At 45.6% G+C, this 19375-nt stretch overlaps 1 protein-coding gene across 1 annotated transcript in view; it reads right to left on the reverse strand.

Moving 5' to 3' along the window:
* The window catches only part of LMX1B (LIM homeobox transcription factor 1 beta), a 96829-nt gene that overhangs the window by 8725 nt on the left and 68729 nt on the right, over positions 1-19375 (reverse strand). The gene's annotated exons all lie outside the window — the stretch shown is intronic.

A 19375-nucleotide genomic window follows, 5' to 3' on the forward strand; every position in this document is an offset into this window, starting at 1 on the left:
TTTATTCAAATCTCAATCCCTTTGGTCTAGAGATTCCCAAATCACCTTTGCTGGATAAAAAACACTAAGGTTTGTCCTTATCTCACTGTTTTGTTCCTCTTCAAAAAGAGAAACAAAAAGGAGCTCTCAGAGTTTGGGTAACTTGCTCAAAACCAAAGTTATTTTAAAAAGTTAATTCACGCTTTGTTTTATACAGGGTCTCTGGTTTCAGTACTTAAACCCTATTCTGAATAGATTTCGTGACTTTCCATTTTTGGTATTGTCTGTCTCTGAGGAGGCTGACAAATGAACACAGAAACAAGCACGAAAACCGAGTGCTATTGCTGAGAGACGACGACACGCACACACGCAATCGCACACATGCAATTGATAAAGAGGAGTGAAATAACACGGCTTTTCTTTGGATGTTGAGTTATTCCAGAACAACCTGTCTCCGAAGGGAGGACTGTGCATTTTAAATGGTGTGAAACATCCTTTGGCAGAGATAGGCAGTGATACAATCTGCTAAATTACCACTATAATCACAGGCTCTAGAATATACACTATATTCCAGACTAGTTCTTATTAAACCTTTATAACCCCCCCCTCTTTCATCCATCGTTAATTTTCTAAGATAAAGTTAGAATGATTTAGATTCATTTTATTTTGCTTTTCTAATGGCAACTGGGAATCTCCCTAAGTGAGCTTTTAGGAAGAGGCCTGCTTCAAATAAAGATGAATAGCGAAGTTCCGTCCCTGCATCACACAGTGGGCTTGGTCATTTGAAATTCAGCGTCTTTTATGGCAATACATCAAAGTGCAAGGTGCATTAATATTTACATTTCGGCAACGAAATTAACACAACTGCACCCATGTGCTCACAGGAAAAAAGGAGATTCCGCCTTTTAGGATGGGGTACGCTGGGTTTTTTCCCCCATCCTCAAAATTACCCCCGTTTTTGTAAAAGGTGATTATCTTTGATTTTAGAAGGCACAGGCTGTGGTGGTTGCTGATTCCTCCAAAGCCTCCATTTTGTCTGAGCTGAGAAGTGCAGCAAAATGGCAGCCACCGGCTCCTCAGCAAAGCGACGGGGGCACGGAGTGGGCAGGAGGGGAAGAAAATGCAAATACACGTGTGTACGGCACCCAGAGAAAGGCCGAGAGCCCGAGAACTTGCGGGTTTCCCCATCTGTATCTCCCATCTAATAAAAGAGATCGACACCACTAACGGGGCTGGCTCGGGGCGAACCTTCGCCCAAGGAAACGCTCTGAAGGAGCCACGCAGGGGGGGCCGAGCGGCGCCTTTTTGGGTACATAATGGAATAAATCTAGCAAAGGGAAACCGATGCCACGCAGCACCCACGGCCACTGTGGGCGAGCAGGCCATCTTATTTCAGCCGGGCTATTGGGTCTGTCTGCAAGGGTTTCCTTCTGTTAGATGCAAACTTTAACACAGAGAGAGAAACACGATTTTATGTTCTGACTAGTAAACATCACAAAAATATGATAATGCCCGAGCCAGCAAATTCCTAAGCAGGGAAAATTTTTATCTATACACAATAACATATCCAAACGGATTAGAACACAAAGGGGGAAAAGGAGCAATCGGATTTTAAGCGCTTAAAAAAGTTGTTCCTGTTTTTAACCGCTTAAACCCATTTGCCTCCGTTTAATTAACCTCGTCCCTGCTCTGCAGCCGGCGGAGGAACCGTAAAAAAAGGGACCCCCGAGAGCGCCCCGGACCCGCCGCTGCCCCCAGACCCCGCGGGCGGGGGGGGAGGGTGTCCCGGGGGGGCCGCACGCCGCAGCCCCGCGCCCGCCGCTCCCGCACCGCGGGATCTCCCGCACCCCCGACCCCCCCCGCTCCTCGGGGGCAGCGCCCCGGGTCCTGCGAGCCCGGCGCTCCGTCCGCGCAGGGAGCGCGGGCAGGAGCGGACCGGCCGCGGGCAGGAGGGGGCAGCAGGGGGCAGCGCCCCCCCCCCCCCCCGCCTCAGCGAGCCGAGGATGGGACCCCCCCCCGCGGCGCTGCGCGGAGCAGGGGCGCAGGTCGGGCCGCGCCTCCCGCGCCCGGCAGCGCGGCAGCCTGCGGTGGGAAGGGGAAACGCGAACGTCACGGGGGTCGCAACTGATTTTAAGCAGGAAAACGTACCCCCCCCCCCCCCTTTTTACCCATTTCTCCTCACTGGGACCTAAAAATAACCCCCTCTGCCCGCGCTCGGGCTGCCGGGCGCGGGGTTCACCTGAGCTTTGCAGCGGCTGCCGTTTCTCTTCAAAACAAAGATGTCTAACACAGAACTAGAAATATTTTGTGTTATTTATTGGCAATTGACTATTGCCAGAAAGGTGGTGCTTTCACGCCGGCGTTTCCAAAGGCTGTCTTTTAGTTATAAAGAATTGCGTGTTGTCAGTGTAGTATTAACTCACTCAAATCACCGTTAGGTCGGCCCCGCGATGCTGCACGACTTCCTACCTTTAACTTGACCTTTGTCAACGCAAGAAAACGCCATCCCCTGTGCCCAGGTACTGTCTGCATTACAGATGCAGTCCCACAAATACACACACACTGCACCGTGTTGGATTTAACTCTGAGATTATAAAATCTTCATTAAATCTATCTTATAAAGTGTTTATAGGTATTTTTTCAGCTTCCAGAGAGTAACCCAAGGTTATGCACTTTTTTTGCACAAGGCAATCTCACAACAGGAAACTAATCTTGACAAATGACCAGACTTTGATATCTGTGATCTAAAACACTGCTCATTAGACTGTTCATTTTATAAACGAATGGTAATAAACCTGTTGAGAAGTGTAGGATAGCAGGAATACTTTACAGATCACCCCTTTACAGGTTTCAATCAAAGCCATAAATTTGAAGGAAGGCATGCAGATACGCTGTGCCGAGACAAAGACTCTGTCCCACACCAACCACATATAAAGAAAGATTTCGTTTGCTTTCTATACATTTTACAAATAATTTGCATAACTCTGACTTTTTACCCCCATGGCTGATTATCTCCAGCTCTCTTAAGTTAATGTCAAACCTCAAAATCCTTGGACTTGTTAAAGTATGTGGAGAGTGGAAATCAAATGCCTTTATTAGAAGCCCCAGGAAATCTCCGACTCCTAAGCACAACGAAAACATTCCAAAGAAAATTGTTCAAAGAGGACAAAGGAGAAAAGCAGAACAAGAAAACCTTGTTTTGAATCAACGATTGCAAGAGTTTTATAAATAAATTCTGTTGCCTGGACAATTTTGAAAGACAACTCAATAGGTTTAGGAGTTTTTAAGTGTGTTTGCCTCTATGCCTGAGACACTTGGGGGATTCAGCTGAGCTAAAGCTGGGAACAATGGCCTGTCTGTCCATCCGAGTATTTGTAATAATCGCTGTGCAGCAACTTTACAGTACTAGACAGTCAAAAAAATTCACCGGCGAAAACTGGGCGCACTTAACAAATTAATTTTGCATATATTTTAGGGGCAATGAGAACACTAAGACATGCGGTCCTGCCTTTAAACAGTAGATGAAAATGTTCACCAGCGGAAGCGGCCGTAAAGATTTTATTTGTTAGAATATCCCTGTGAAGTCAGGCTGAATCAGTAATCCTTAGAAACAACCACAGTTACATGATCCATTGTGCCTTCCTGCATGGGCACAACCATCTGGTGTTTAATATCTGCTACTGATTTATTATCTCTCGCGCAGTTATCTTGCAGTAAGTTTGACCCTGCTCTGCTCCCGAGAATCACGGTTTTGCTGTTTACTCTTCTGACGTCCTGACAACCCACCCGTTACCTTCCTCTTGCTCGCCCAGGTCCTGCAGTTCCTCCTGTCTGTGGGCAAACACATTTTAATTGTTTTATTATAACTAATTTAATCTGTGCTGAGAGATCTCCATGTGCAGCGCGAAATTTGCTGTTCATATTAAGTGTGGTTCAAGAGGTTTGTTATACAGGACAGAGGTATAAAAATAGACTAATTCAGTCAGGTTGTTTATTTACTGGACGTCTGCCGTGAAGCAGTAAATAGGAAGTTATTAAGCCGTGTTTGATATATGCAAGAGGACAGATGCTGCTGTCTACCTATCGGAGGCGTTAAATCATTTTCCTCTCTGTGTTATTCTGACATTATGTGTTGCAAGAAACCACAGCAGATACCTGGCTTTTCTTTATTTAATAAATATGCAAAGATGGTGGTCACAAGCCTTCGTAAATATTGTCGGTATAGTCTCTAGCTCTGGTGCTTTTCTTTCTGATAATAGCCTGGGTATGACACCCTATCGTGCCTATATGGCCAGCTGGGGGTTCGCTTGGCACTCGCATAGGGCAAAATATGTTAGAGCTGAAGCAAAATATATTATGCTTTTCACACAACTGAGTTTTATTAAGAGAAGAAATTAAATTACTAACGAATGACATCTGTTACTTGTTCTTTGGGAGAAATTTTGATACTTCCGTCTTCTTTAGATGACATAGAATGGGGAAAACACCGTGCGTGGGGTTTTTTTCCAGCATAGGACTTGAACGTTTTTGTAGCATCTTATAGCTCATGGGCGCTTATAAAAAAAACCCAAAACTGTTGCTTGGTTACACTGAATTCTGAACATTCAAAACATCTCAAATGCACTAAAGCAAAACAGAAATATTATCGTTTTATGATTGGAAAAAAAAAAGAAGAAACCCTAAAAAAAGAAACAATCCATTTTAAATATTTTCCCTGCAGAAAAAATAATTACATAGTTTATTAAAGCCAATTTCACAGCTGAAAACTTCAGTAAAAGAAAGCTAATTCCCTTTCACCGAGTAGTAATAAAACATGCGCAAAAATTAAAAGTTTCTAGAAAAAAAATGTAATATTTAGAGAGAAACTAAAACAAAGAAACCTTTTTCTTCTTCAGGGAGAACTGAAGAAAATATTTATTAACCCTCTCTCCACAGGTGCTGTAGTAAGAACACCAACTACTGGTGAAAGCTTGCGTTTAACGCTGCGCTTCACCGTGTGGATTTGGATTCACAGACTAAAATGTCGCCCATACTGGCACTGAGTTACCTTTTTTCCCTGCGAATATTTTACCTGTATTTTCATGAGACATGCTGTACTGCCACGCAAAGGCAGCCCAATGGATAAAATAACGATAGAGAGCGCACGTTATCCCATGGTCAGTCAAATCTTGCTCTGAAGCTGGTGGGCATTTGACCATGGCCATTGTCAGAGCCACAAGCTCACACAACCGCTCTGTCCACCAAAGATGGACCCACCAAACAAGCTCACGCAACCGCTCTGTCCACCAAAGATGGACCCACCAAACAAGCTCACGCAACCGCTCTGTCCACCAAAGATGGACCCACCAAACAAGCTCACGCAACCGCTCTGTCCACCAAAGATGGACCCACCAAACAAGCTCACGCAACCGCTCTGTCCACCAAAGATGGACCCACCAAACAAGCTCACGCAACCGCTCTGTCCACCAAACACAGACCCCAGGCAGCACCACAGGATGGCCATAGCCAGTCAATGGCTTGTGTCACAACCATATCCACAAAAATATTACACTTTGCTTGATTTCCTTCCCACTGGAATACGAGGGAAAAGTCCCATTTGCCTGGATAGGAGCAGGGTTTGGTACATTTTTAGACTCTGCTTCCTGTTAGCGGCAGGGACGGAAGCGCTGCACGTACCTCTGTGCCACGGGGCAGTCCTGGACGGACCACCATCACTGGCCTCTACCGCAACAGAAATAACAACTGCCAAAAAGGTTCCTGCCTTGCGTTAATTTTCTCTCTTTACATCATTTGAGCCAAGGAAAAAGGTCATCTGTGGGCAGTGAGCTGACGTCCCCTCTTGGGCAGAGCTCAGGACCTGCACCCGCTTTTCCCTGCAGTCACTCCACCGGCGGGGGCAGGTCCAGAGGGACCTTCGTGCAGACCGTCTGCTCCCAGCTCCCTCCCAACACCCAAAGACACACAGAATTCAAAGCTGCCATCCTCTTGGAACTTGCTCAAGCGGGGACAGAACGACCTAAAAAGTTACATCTTCCTTGACTATAAAGTAGAACATAAAATGTAAAGTGCAGAGGAGTTTCTCGCTTCAAGCAGAATGTGGCAGAATGGATTCTTCTCTTTGCTTAATTTTCATCCTCTAATTGACCACTTTGTTCAACTGCCTTCCATCACTGCCATGCAGTTCTGTTTTATAGCATTTTTCCTTACAACACTTTGATGGAAAAATTTATGAAGAATCGAATTATTGCTGTTAGAAGGGAATTAAAACAATTTTTCATTTACAAAGTCACTGATATTGCTCTACTGTGCTCCACCTTTGGGAATCCAATTGCTCTTCTCAGCTACTCCCATTCCTCTTTATAGCACGGCAATTGCACTGTACAGATTATGGCTGCAATTTTCTCCTAATCTGTTCTGTAGAATAGAAACTGTTATAAAAGTTAAGGGCGCCAATTGAATTGATAAAGCCAGGGTTGCAATTAAGAAGCCTAATGGATTAACAAAATATGATGATTTTGCTAGAATTATATTTTCAGGCAGTGCAAACATTTGGGAAATAATGTTATTTTTGTCTATGATTTTCAAAGAAGGCTAAACGGGCTTCTGCTGTTGTGCTTTTTGTCTCGCTGCGGATTCTACTGCAGTGCTACAAAAGCACAGAACGGGTTGGGGAGTTTCTGCTTCTGCTGCAACTCCGCTACGCTAGGTCAACTACTGAAAGCCAACGGTTTTTTTGTTTTTCTTCCTTTGGATTTTCACTCAGTTACTTACACATATGAAACTAAATCCATCTTTGTTTCCTACCTGTCCAGCCTCACCGGTTTCCAGCGGCTCTGGCTCTGCGTGGAGCGGGGCCCGATTCCGCAGCCCAGCCCCGCGCCAGCGACGCTGAATATTCGCCAGCCCGATGAGACGTCTTATCCTTCTTGGTCGCTAAGTGGCATGCTGAATTTACAGTTGCCTTTGAATTTACATCGCCAACAACACAGGGAAATTCTTCTAATATAATTTTTGTATGAAAATTCACCCTAAAGGCCCTATAAGCAGGGAAATTGTACTGTTGGTGATTCACTGCCCCGGCCTTCACTTTTACAGAAAAAAAATAATCGTGTGTCAAAGCAATTCAAATGTAATTTCTAAGTTATTTCTTGGCTGGCAAGAATGACTTAGGGAAAGAATTTACACGGGGCCCTTCCTCTCGACTAGGAACATTAAGAGGAAGAAACGTTATTTGCCAGTATAAAACAAAATAACTTCCTGTGCCTGCTGCACTGATGCTGTACAAGCGCTTGTGCCCAAACCCATCAGCACAGCCAATTTAGCAACTGATTTGCAAGGGAAAGATACCTTCGTCCTGTGGTGTTAATGTCTTTACAGTGGGGGGTCTATTGCCAGCTTCTCCAAACTCATCAACACAATCTATTATTAATATCCAGAAAGGCTTTATAGTATCTTTATAGCACAAGGCAATGAAAGCTCTGTGGTGTAATCTGTTATCTATATTGCAAAAACATGTGAAATAAAACAAAACATAGACACTTCATAAACAAAATGTTTCATCTGTTACATCTCTCTGCCTCTCCTATATATAAAGCAGTAGGGTGCAGGAAAGGCATTCCGAGAGATTTGCTGTTAGATGTGGGACTGGCTTCTTTTTAAATTTTATTTGTAACGTGACAAACTTTAAGCTGAATGAAAATTTCTGCTTTTTTCACTGAGATGAACACATTTGGAACTTTGCAAAATCGGGCTGCACGTGACACGTAGAGCAAAGGGGTTTAGGAGCAAAATACAGCATCTAAGAACCCCGGGGGGAATCTCCCTCTGACAGAGGGATGCGCGGTCGGCGCAACGTGGGGACGGTGCCTGGGCGCAGGCAGGAGCAGGTACGTACGACAGGGGCATTGCCATGGTAAGAGCTGAAGAATTTGTCTCCAGTGAGCAGCAGCAAAACCAAGGGCCTGCTGGCATTTTCCTGGAGGCGGTTGTTTCTTTGGAAAGCTTTCAAGAATAGAATTTGAGCAGAGTTGGGTCTTTTCTTCTGTTATTGATCTATGTGTCAATATTTTATATGAAAAGCCCGGAATTACCGTACGCTTAGTCCCTGGGAACAGACACAATTAGAAATATCATTTAATAGCAAAGAAATAAACACACAGTTTAAAACCCAGGAAGATTTTGTTTTGAATAAACAGATTGTGGCAAAGGTGGAACAGAGAAGGGGGGATGAAGAAAGTTTTGTATACTTGCTGCATACTTGTTTGCAATACAGTAAGAACCAAAAAAGCCCTCAACACAGGCCCGTGTCTTATTTCCTAGATGCCCTTTTATTTTCTTTGCCTGTTGAAAATAAATTGTTCTTTTGTAGTGTTTCTCTTTTCAGTCCGACTGTCAGCTATTATTTTTCTATTTCCTCTTTTTGTCACTTTGCATTATTTTTGGTGCTGTAATTCCCATTTGTTCCCACTCCTATCTTCCTGTCTCCCATTGTTCCATTTTTTAATCCCCAGTTTTACTCTTCTTCGGCTCTTTTTTGGCCCATTCTCAGTAGGGTTTGAGAGAATACCCAGGCGTGACTCCCTGCTATAGCAACCACACCTCCCCAGGAAAGCCACAACAATCTCTTCGGGAGGAGGAAAGTCTTTCACAAGCTGGCAGCAAAAGTAAATCCTTCTTCAAGGAACAAGAAGGATTAGCAGAGAGCAGTGGGCTGCAGACTTAACCCTACCCCTCATTTCTTTAGAGCACCAGTCACTCAGAACCCTGCTGTGATGTACAATTAAACAGAACCCAAAAAAATCCTGAATGACACAAGAGCCGGATTGTGTAAAGGTTTAATTCCACTTTAATACCTTTCCAAGTTCAGAACTCAAAGATAGCAATTTAACCCAAGAATCCCCATCTGAGCATGAAAAGTTGCTGTTTGTCTTACAAAAGTCCCCGCTATATTCTGCTCCAAATCATGCTCTATTACCCTGACCTTTAATGGGTGAAATTTTTTCCCCCCTGATCGTCTCACATAGTTTCCCTTTACTGTCCTTCCACCACAAACTTTGTTCTTCTGATGAGACAGAAGAACCTCAGCAGAGGCACCGAGCTTTGGGAGAAACTCTGTAAAAAGGACCAGCGAAAAAGGAAAAGGAGGACTAAAAGTAACACAAACCAAAACCCAAAAACTCAGGCAACTAAAGGTGTGTCCCGCAAGGTCTAGGAATGATAATTTATTCTTGTAATGTGGAGTCACTCTTACTAACATCATGTCAATTACATGTTAATATTACAATGTAAAATAAATAGCTCTCTCAATACAGGATTTTTTGAAGACTCCAAACATCTGAGTCATCTTTTTTACGTTAATGAACAGACTAGTTTAGTTATTCTGGTATGGACGATTACTATAGTTGCTCTGTAAACCAAATTTTTAGATTAACACCGAACTACCACAGTCCCCTAGCTTCCTTAAAGCCCAATATGGTTGATAGAGTCCTAAAGACTCAGCTACCAGCATCTCTGTTTGTGTTCAGGCTTTGGTAAACGAGACTCTCTAAACCCATACAAAAAGATTTATCAATAAGCAAGGCCCTGTATCACGCCCAGACCCTCCTTCTGCCCGGAACATTAACACGGGTTTTACGTTATTCCAGAAGTTAAACATATATCACACAGGACACTTCCACATGTGTGAAAATGAAATCCCATTAGACACCAACAACATTATTAGGCATGCAAAGAGGATTATTCCCTTAAGCTCACGAGAGTGAAAGGTTTCTCTAAACATTTTATTAACTTTCTCAGAATTTTTTTTTTTAATTAAATGAAAACTTGTAAGTAGGTCAAAGCTGGAAAATACTACTTAACTTATGGTTATGTGTGTGTATATATATATTATAGACCCATGAACACACGCACACACACAGAGAGAGAAAATAGAGATGCCTCTTAGAGAGAAAGCGTACAAAATCCCCCCCACGTCACATCACTACGGCATTCCTTTCTCTTGGGCAGAAAATTTGCACGGCTTGGAATTGTTCTATAAAAGCACAAAAATATCCCATGGTATTCCTGAGGGTTCTGAAAATGTTTCCAAGAATTAGGTGCTGTGTTGAATATCTGTCTGAAAAAAAGTCCTGCTCTGACTGTACTGTCCTTTCTACAAAGGTGACAAAGCACTTTTTTTTTTTTTTAAATATTTGCTGAAATAGAATGAAGTTTGCTCACCAGTAATTCTGAGGTTCTTAAAATAATCTGCTAAAGGTAATAAAGGAGGAGAAGCTGTGTCAGGTTTTGCTTCAAGTGAGAAATGAAGAACTCCTTTGACACCATGAGGAAGAGGACGGGGTCCTCGGTCACAGGCGAGACTTTGAAAACGCGTAGCTCCATTCAGAGCTTGGTCCTAAATTTTCCACCATTCCCTCACAGAGCTCCCAGCTTTGACATTCAAGTGTTGTTAGCAGGGGCTCAATTTGCTCTTGGAAGGAAAATGATTGCTTTTTTGGGTCTCCCCTCAACACATGCCACAATTCACACACAGCTTGCCCTGGAAATTCTGCCGACGCCGCAGGCGACCCTGCAGCACACGCTCCTAGGTGCTACCTCTGGCCGTGATGGACACGTCCCATGGTCACGTAAGGGGCACGGCTGACCTGCACGTTGCTCTTGTACTCATTTCACTGACAATAGGCATTAAAATATTGGAGATTCACTTGTAGCACTGCACCAAGCAGGCAGGAAATGTAGAAGCTTGGGTGTACAAGTTAATGAAATATGGTTGGGTGAACATAAGCTCTTCATTTAGACAATAACAGTTACCGCTGCAGTTTCTTTGTACCCGCTTTATGAAAGTCATAAACTCTCCAAAGAAAAGCATGAGCTATTTTACCCTGATGGTCTTTGCCTCCCTCTCGCTACCTGCTGGCGCAGTTAGAAAGTATGAACTGCCTTTGAACAGATTAGGACCAAGTTAAAGTGTGACAACATCTTAAGCTTTCTCCACATGTTGCCAATGATTTCCAACTAAAGATGTTACCCTCATCACTTCTGCCACAATGATAAGAATCTATAGCCCACTCACTTGAGGACATAAAAGCGGTTTAGCTGGAAGTATAAAGTACTCCGACTTGCTAAGCTGGGTGGCTGGCTGTCCCAACCTAGCTGAATTTTTCCTCTACAAAGCACAAAATCCTTATCATTAGGGACTTAAGCTGCTTTTTATTTTGAGACAAAAAGAATACTGTTTATTGGCATCCAACTCAAACCAGCTGTAAACAGTTGCTTTGATGAAGAAGCAGCTACAACTGCAGCATGCCCGAAGGCACATACCCACTGAGTGTCAATCATTAAAGGAAGAATGTAAGGTGTATACAGGGTCAAAAGAAGGCCAAGGGACATTTAAGACCTCAGGGATCCTGGATAGCCCGGTTTGCCTTTAGAACCAAAAGAGGATTTTAAACTATTCTGCTGTGTGACCTTTATCTCAGGAGGCAGCTCTGTGGCGAGGCTCAGCCCTGGGTTTACCCACAGGAGGAGCAGACGCAGTGTTGGGCTCCTCTCCCCGAGGTGACGACGGTGGAAGAAACACGGGGAACCTGAGCTGACAGAGCCCAAACGACTCCAGAATGCTGCACCTCATGAGAGACCCAGGACCCACACGGAAGACTTTCTCGGCAGAAGTCCTGCTGGTTTCTACAGATATTTGAGTCCCAGATGTGCCGGGCACTCTAATTTTAATTCTTGTATTCACCCTTCTCGTAACTTATTCATCAAGAATCACTTTACTGGCTGCAACAACCACTTAAGTTAGAGATGCCCCACCAACCATTTTGGTGTGAGAAGCTGATATAAAATTAAAGGTGAAGTGGCAGGAAAATAAAAAAATTAATTCAAAATAAGTCTGAGAACAAACAGCAATAGCTCTCTCATGAAACATATCTCTACAGTTATAAATCCTCTTGTAATCAGATACATACCAGCAAAAAGCCCAGACCTCAGGACAAGAATCTCAAGAGTGCCTAGGCAATTCACAGATTCTGTTTGGAAAATAGTCACCCTTGGATGTGGACTTGGGAGGGGTTCATAGTCATCAGAAGAAAGCAGAATATTCCCATTTTTGTCATACAGTTCACTCTGAAAGTGCCAGCTCTTTTCTGTTTCCTGCAGCGGGAGTTTCCTGCAGAGTTAGATCTAGGTCTCCAGCGAATTAATGCACACGTGGTGTGGGTTTCTTACATATCCCTGCTTGTTCACATTACACTTTAATGTCTTTCCTTGGACAGCAGTACCTACCTAAACGCCTTCTGAACACAGAGAAAATATAAAAATCCTAGCTAAAGGATTTATGAAAGGAACCTTTTATAATATCTAAGTAGAGAGTTCTCTGCCCCCCCATCCCCAGTCCAATGCTGAAACCACCTGTAAACCTGCGTCACGTTTCAGGCTCAACGTCCTCAGCAGGCACCGCGCACGAGAAGCGCATCCCATGCCAGCAGGGAGTGAAGGACTGAAGAGAGGTGCAGGTGAGGCTGAGGAAGGGCATAAGAGATCACCACTGAGTGCAGTGACACCTGGGGAGGGACCTGCAGCGTACAGACAGCCGGGGGGAATCTCCAGACCTGGGGACCTCACGGAACATGGAGCATGGACAATCCCAGCAGAGCCGGCGCAGGGCTGCTGCTCAGCTCTGAGCGCCCGGCACCGTGGCGGGGCATAGCTGGGACAGGCAGCGCGTGGGGCAGTGGGTGCCTCACTTCTGCATCCCTGCAACACCACCCGAGTCCCCTGATGCGGCTCCACCTGCGTCCCCACGTGTCCTGCGTGGCTGCCCGCAGCCTCCCACTGCTCATGCAGCTCCTCCCTGTAAGAGACACCCGAACACCTGCAGCCCACGCGGCCGTAGGAGACCCAGCCATGGCCCACACCTGCACAAACACACCAGTGGTGACTGCGCTCCCACAGACAAGAAGTACAGAGGCCCCAGGCCATGTTGGGTGACATGCTGGAGAGAACAGGCTTTCCAGAGACCAGACGCACCGATGGAGATGTTCCCTCGTCACGGGAGCAGAGACACGCTGGGGAGGCTTGGCTGGCCGTGCATAGAGCTGCGTGCTGCAGCCGGGCTGACACGGGCCCTACAGAGGTTAAACACCATCTGCCCTGGGCAGCCCGCGAGGGTGGGCCAGCATCAGCTCCTGGGCCCCCGGCCAGCTTTGCCCCCCAGCAGACCCCCTGGCCGGTGGATGCTGACATCCCACAGTTGGTCCAGGATCCCACTGCCCATCCTGGCACAAGCAAGAGCTTTCCCCAAACGAGCAGCGGCACGAAGGGTTCCAGCACTGAATGGCAGCACCAGTCACTGGGTCGCGGAGTTTGTGCTCCTTTACAAGACCTGAGCAACTGTTTCAGCGTGAATTCAAATGCTGCGTCAACTTAGCTACTAGGTGGGCCAGGCTAACCAGATCTCATTCATGCCACGTGAGCTGGAATTCCTACAGATTTCACAGGAAACTTACTTCTGCAGAAGGCCCTGCTGCCACCAGAGATACGGCTCCTCCAAGCACGGGCTCAGCACCTCCTCCTCCTCCTCCCGTGGCTGGGAAGATACCCACCAGTTTTACCAGTTCCTCTGGCAGATACAGGGCGCATCTCCCTGCCCACATCCTCACAGATATCGAAACACAGATACCCTTGTTTTGGGGATTCAGTTCAAAATTGCTGCCCAGGCTCAGAACCTTCTCCTGGGGTCTCGCCAACCTCGCAGCCTCTCCGTGTCCCTGTCCCTACCCACAGCGCCGTCTCCCCACTGCCCACCCTCAGGGCCAAACCGGGAGCTGGGCGCTGCCCCGTCCGCATCCGCAGGAACATCTCCTGGCCTTCAGCTTCTGAGCATCCATTCGATGCAGCTCCCAGGTGCACCTCACACTGCTGGGATTGCATGCGTTATTTTGGGCTTGCATGACAGGCAAAAGACAGTAGAAAGTTTGAGGGGCTGTTAGATTATACAGCACTACATACACAGTATAAAAAAATAAGTCCTCGCAATTTATTTTGTTAAGAAATTTTCCTGCATAAAACCTCATAAAATCTTTTTTAAAAGAGACAGTAGTTCATCTTTATTGTCACGTTGATATCTTTATAAACTTACTCTAGTGATCTATAGGAAAAGCAAACCAGACAGCTCTGTATTTATGGGCATATTTAAAAAGCCTCTTATATTTAACAACTGCATTTAGCTGCGTTAACTGCAAGTTGCAGTAATAAAGGCTCTGCACACTTCGATGCTAAATTAAAAAAAGTTCTGCTGTTCAATAATACATAGATGCTGTTTTTTTCATTACTCTTTAATATCATTTCCATTTAGTTTATAAATAATTGTAGCTAGCTAATGAAACGAAATAAAACCTGCCTCCAACCCATTCCCTAGAGCAAACTAAACTCCTCTTTTTAAAGCTTCTTAATCACCGCCCAGTTCTTACAAAATTAGCATAGTAATGGGCTTTAAATTGAGCCTCTTTGTTTTTTAATTAAGCTCCCAGCAGGTAAAAATAAAACAGATTATTGAAGAATATGCCAACACTAATAGCCTGAAACTCTTTTGACAATTAAAAAGATCCCATGTTAACCCTTTTGAGGAATCCTGCATGCTAATTAGTCACTCTGAGGCCCAAATCCATCAATATTCCATCTAGACGCCTTGTAAAGTTGAGATGGTGAAGCTGGTCTGTGTCAATACCCACTGCCACTTCCAAGAGCCAGGTGAGGCACAGGCTCCCCGTGGCAGTGGGATGGGACGGTGTGGGATGGGATGGGATGGGATGGCAGCCACGGACCCACAAACCATTGCCTTGCGGGCGGCTCGTGCTGCTGCGTGTGGGCCAGCGTGGCCAGCCTGGGTGCGGGAAGCCATGGGACGATGCACGCTTTGATGCCACCCGGCGCATCGGGGGTGCCGCCGAGGCCACATCCCGGGTCCCCTCTGGCCACAGCCCCTGCGGCAGCCACCCAGCCCAGGGCTCCCGTACGGCTCCTGGCTCCCCAACAGCTCGCTCTGGTGCGCAGACAAAGAGCCCCCCTCTCCCCCTTTTAACTCCAGCACTCACTGTTTGGCGATGCCTCCTTGGAGCCTCTGATGCATTTTGTACAAAAAAAATTAGCTGGATGCCAGAGGCAGCAGCCCTGGTCGGCATTTCAGCCCCTGGGGCTTATTTGAAGTGTCTGCCTAGCAGCGCCAGTGCCCCAAACATGCCGGAGACACAACTATTCTTTTTTGCTTAGCAACATCAAACTGGCCCAGAGGCAAAGGTAAATCTTAAGCAGAACAAGGAGGTTAAGAAAGAGCAATGTCGAAGCCGTGTCGTGGACAGCAGCGATTCTCTGGGAAAATTTACTAGATATTGCTGGCAGCTTAGAAATAGGAATAGCACCGAGTTTCACCGATAGTTCTCTGTCAAATATTTGGAAACCACTTTCCAGGTCCCACACTTTATTTTCAGTGTCCGATTCAAGCGCCAGAGTGTGAAGTGCTGGCTGCACTCTGCTTGCATCCAGCCAGGACTATTAATCCCTGGCTTTCGGGAGTGCTGTGTCCATCCCCAGAAATGAAAACAACATGAAAAGACCATTCATTTCCAAGAACGCTGATCACTCTGCATCCTTCAGAGACTCGCAATAAATGGAACCGAATGCTCCTGTGTACTCAGTAAAACCCTGTCAGGTCTTCAGCAGCTGCAGTAACTACTGTCAGTTGCTGCTTTATATTACAGCTCACACCGCGAGGGTCTCCGTGATGGAATTAGGGGCCGACAGAGAATGTGATCAGATTTAAGGGCAGATTCCAGCCACGAATATATGCTGCCTTCTTTCACCGAAGCATTTAGGAGCCTGCGACATGTGTCCTAACGTTTCATTTTCAAAGAGAAATTACATTTCTTGTGACTCTTAACTGCTACCAGATAATTTGGAGAAAGAAGGTGCATTTTGCTTATAATGGAATATAAATTCATTAGGTGAAGCCCTTCGTTTACCCTCTGCGCAGGGACGAGCATTACAAACTTCACTGGGCATCTCTGGACCGAGCCCTGTCACAAATAAATATCACCAGCAAAATCGTTCAAAACAACATAAATCCATCACAACTGAATTAACTTCCCCTGAACTACCCTGGAATAGATCACATATAATTTATATAAGAACTGGAGAAGGTGAAGAACTGCAAGATGGTGAAGAGGACTTGGAGTTTCTGGGACGGGACCCTCGGTCCCACAAGCCCTCTCCTCTCCGCCTCTGCTGGGCCTGATGGAGAGGCAGCTTATGCGCACAGAAATGCTAAATCCTCCTGGGACCATTTCAATTATGGGGACCTCTCCAGGAATATATTTTCTTTAAAGCAAAAAGCCGCAACGTTGAGAATAAGCTTGCAACATTTTCAGCACATCTGGTTGCAAACAGCTGGAGAGGCAGGATTCAGTACAAACCTCTTTATCCTTGTGCTTGAGGTTTGTCAGCTATTGGTGGGGCTCCAGGGGGGCTGGAGGAGAGAGCAGCAACTCGTGAGGGAGGCGTTTCTCAAATCCCACAGAACTGACTTCGGAGAACGCAGAATCTGCGGCAGCAAACAACCGAACTCCAACCATTTCATACTGAAAACTTCCCTCCAGACTGAGAATAGCAATTCCCTTTGCCTGCAAGATTTAGACTACAGATGCCAAGCTGGAAAGCGTGCATACGTACATTTTGCATTACATACCTTGGGCCGTGCCACATTAAACAAGCTATTCTATGAAAGTGTGCTAGCATAACCGTTTTGGAGACGTGCATTCGTCCCGATACATCTCAAGAACACAGGAATACAAGAGAAGCTCAGCACAATGGTTCACTGAAAAATACTTCTGCCTTTTTTGACAGTTTTTACCAGGCCCAGAGACATTCCTTACTATATGAATAACCCCTCTCCCACCACAGAATCAGTCAAAATGGAAGAAACTTTTTTCCTTGTCTAATCCCGATTGGTTTTCAGCTGCGGCTGCGGATGGAACGACAATGAACCTACCAACGTGTGCTCTGTGTGCACAGGCTGTTATCTCCACCAGCGTCTGACCTTTTGCAAATATGATCCAAGGTGACCTTTTACTATTATTGCAGCCGTAAATGCAGTTTTTCAAGGAATTCTCACTGGAGCGTGTTTTACATTAGTAGTTGGTATGCATCAGAAAATCCAGCTTCTCTGCCGTGTAGGGTTTATTAACACAGCTATCTCTATAGAGATGTACAATTTTATACGAACCTTATATGAAACTAGCATTATTATCACCAAACCACTATCAAGCAGCACCTTTCAGTGGGCAGTGCAGCTGTCCAAACAGTGCCTGTTGTACCTGGGCGGCATATAGGTACCTGTTTACTCTCGTCCAGCAGAATACACAGAGGTAATTCTTCTGGATTTCATCACTGTCCCTTGTTTTATGCTTTATATTCAACCTCTCAGGAAATCAGAGAAAGGTATTATTTCCTAACAAAAATATCTGTCATCTGATCATGCCTGGCAGCTTCAACCTCCCCTCCGCGCCCCCCAAACAAGTGCTTTTGCTTAATGTCTCCTTGTCGGAGTGTGTTTTATACCGGCAAAGTGTAATAGTTTCTTCTGGATAAAGAATATCCAGCCATTGCTTGTTGAAAGCTCACGCCATCCTTTGTCTCATAGCGAAGCTGGACTTACTGGTTGTTCGAATAGAAAAAAAAAATAACAAAAGGCTACACATAGATTTTCTGTTTGAAAATCTGACTCTCAAGAGATCAAAATGTCAGTCCAGAACCAACTCTGCTGACCCAGGCAAGGGGCTCTCTAGTAACTTGGAAGCACATTCATAAGTTACCAAACCCAAATAACAACAATAACATGAAAAGAACAGTGTTTGGATCCTAATGGTCTCTTAAGAGTTCAGGTATTGGAAAAAACATGTCTGCAAAAGACCAAGATCAGAAATCAGGCAGCAGTGCCACAGACTTCCATTTTTCACCACACGCTCTTCCTGCACCCATCTGGTTCACTAAAAAACCTGCACAGCCTTGGCCGTGCTAATCCACAAATTCAAAAATGGGCATTGAATTTATTTCCTCACAGTGCACGGTTTTCATCACTTCCAGACAGCACCTGCGAAGCCCTGTGGGACACCCTGTGGGACCCCAGAAGTCCTCGCACAGCTTCGCGTCACTCCTGCTCCTCCAGCCGCTCTGATGTGGGCTGGCAGCGACAAAACCTGTCTCACCCACCACTTGGGGACAACCCCAGGGGGCTGGAGGGGCTTTGAAGCGCAGTTTCCAGGTGGATGCCCACTGCAGCCATCAGGTGGTGATGCATGCGGCTAGAGACCCTACAACTTTCTGCCACACCAGCTCATGGTTTCTTCCCAAGAAATACATGAAACTTGACAGCAGCAAGGAAACGGAGAGGTCAGGGCTGGCTTTGAGCTGGCTGCGTGTGTCCCTGCTGGGCTTCTCCAGCGAGAGCTCTGGGCACCGCCACTGGTTCTCCCTCAGCTGCAGAGAGGCACCTTCAATGCCTCCGAGCGGGCGGTATCCAGTGCATCTGTTCTGGCCGGAGCACTGTCTGTGCTCCACGGGGAGGGAGATAAAACTCAGAGAAAGACGTATACATTTCTGGTGGGGATGACCCCGGTATTCCTGGTATGAGAGCCACCTCTGTGTAGACAGGCACAAAAACTTTTTGCCAGGAAGACACTGTGTCACGGTTGTATGCTATGAAAACCTGTGTTTGCTAATGCAAATGACTAAATTTTACCATTGACTAAATTTATGAGCTTTAATGAAATCTGTAGCTTTCATATGAGTAAATCGATACAATCAAAATAATTTGGCATGAAAATGATAAGAACAAACCAAATCAGCCACTCTTCGAGACACATACCTAAGGGAGATGACAGACCTGTTGAACAACTAGAGTTGCAATCTCATTTGGAAAACATACACGCATTTTTATTTCCAAATTCTGCCAGAACTGGGAGAAAGACTGTGCAGGTTTGGTAGTTAAAAGCACAGCGGCAATCAGCATTTTCCCAACATAAGGCTCTGGAAAGAAGCTGAAATACCAACACTGGGTTGGCATTGAAATACCAGCTCCTGGGTTGGTCAAGAAAAGCTCCTGTCCCTTTGGGAGTAAGCACAGGATGAAGAGATTAACAGGGTGCCTGTCCAAATGCGCCCTTATTGACAAACGTTACTGGATTCAGGAGAAGAATATCATGAAATCTACCAGTGACCCCATCAGCAATCACGCATACACATAAGTCTTGGGATGATGCTGGCAGAAAACATAAAACAAAAAGGGGGGCACCCGATTCAGGTATTACAAAGATACAAGCAACTCTCTGCAAGTCTGGGCGTTTGC

This window comes from Chroicocephalus ridibundus, chromosome 15 (assembly GCF_963924245.1).
Source record: "Chroicocephalus ridibundus chromosome 15, bChrRid1.1, whole genome shotgun sequence".
Taxonomy (NCBI): domain Eukaryota; kingdom Metazoa; phylum Chordata; class Aves; order Charadriiformes; family Laridae; genus Chroicocephalus; species Chroicocephalus ridibundus.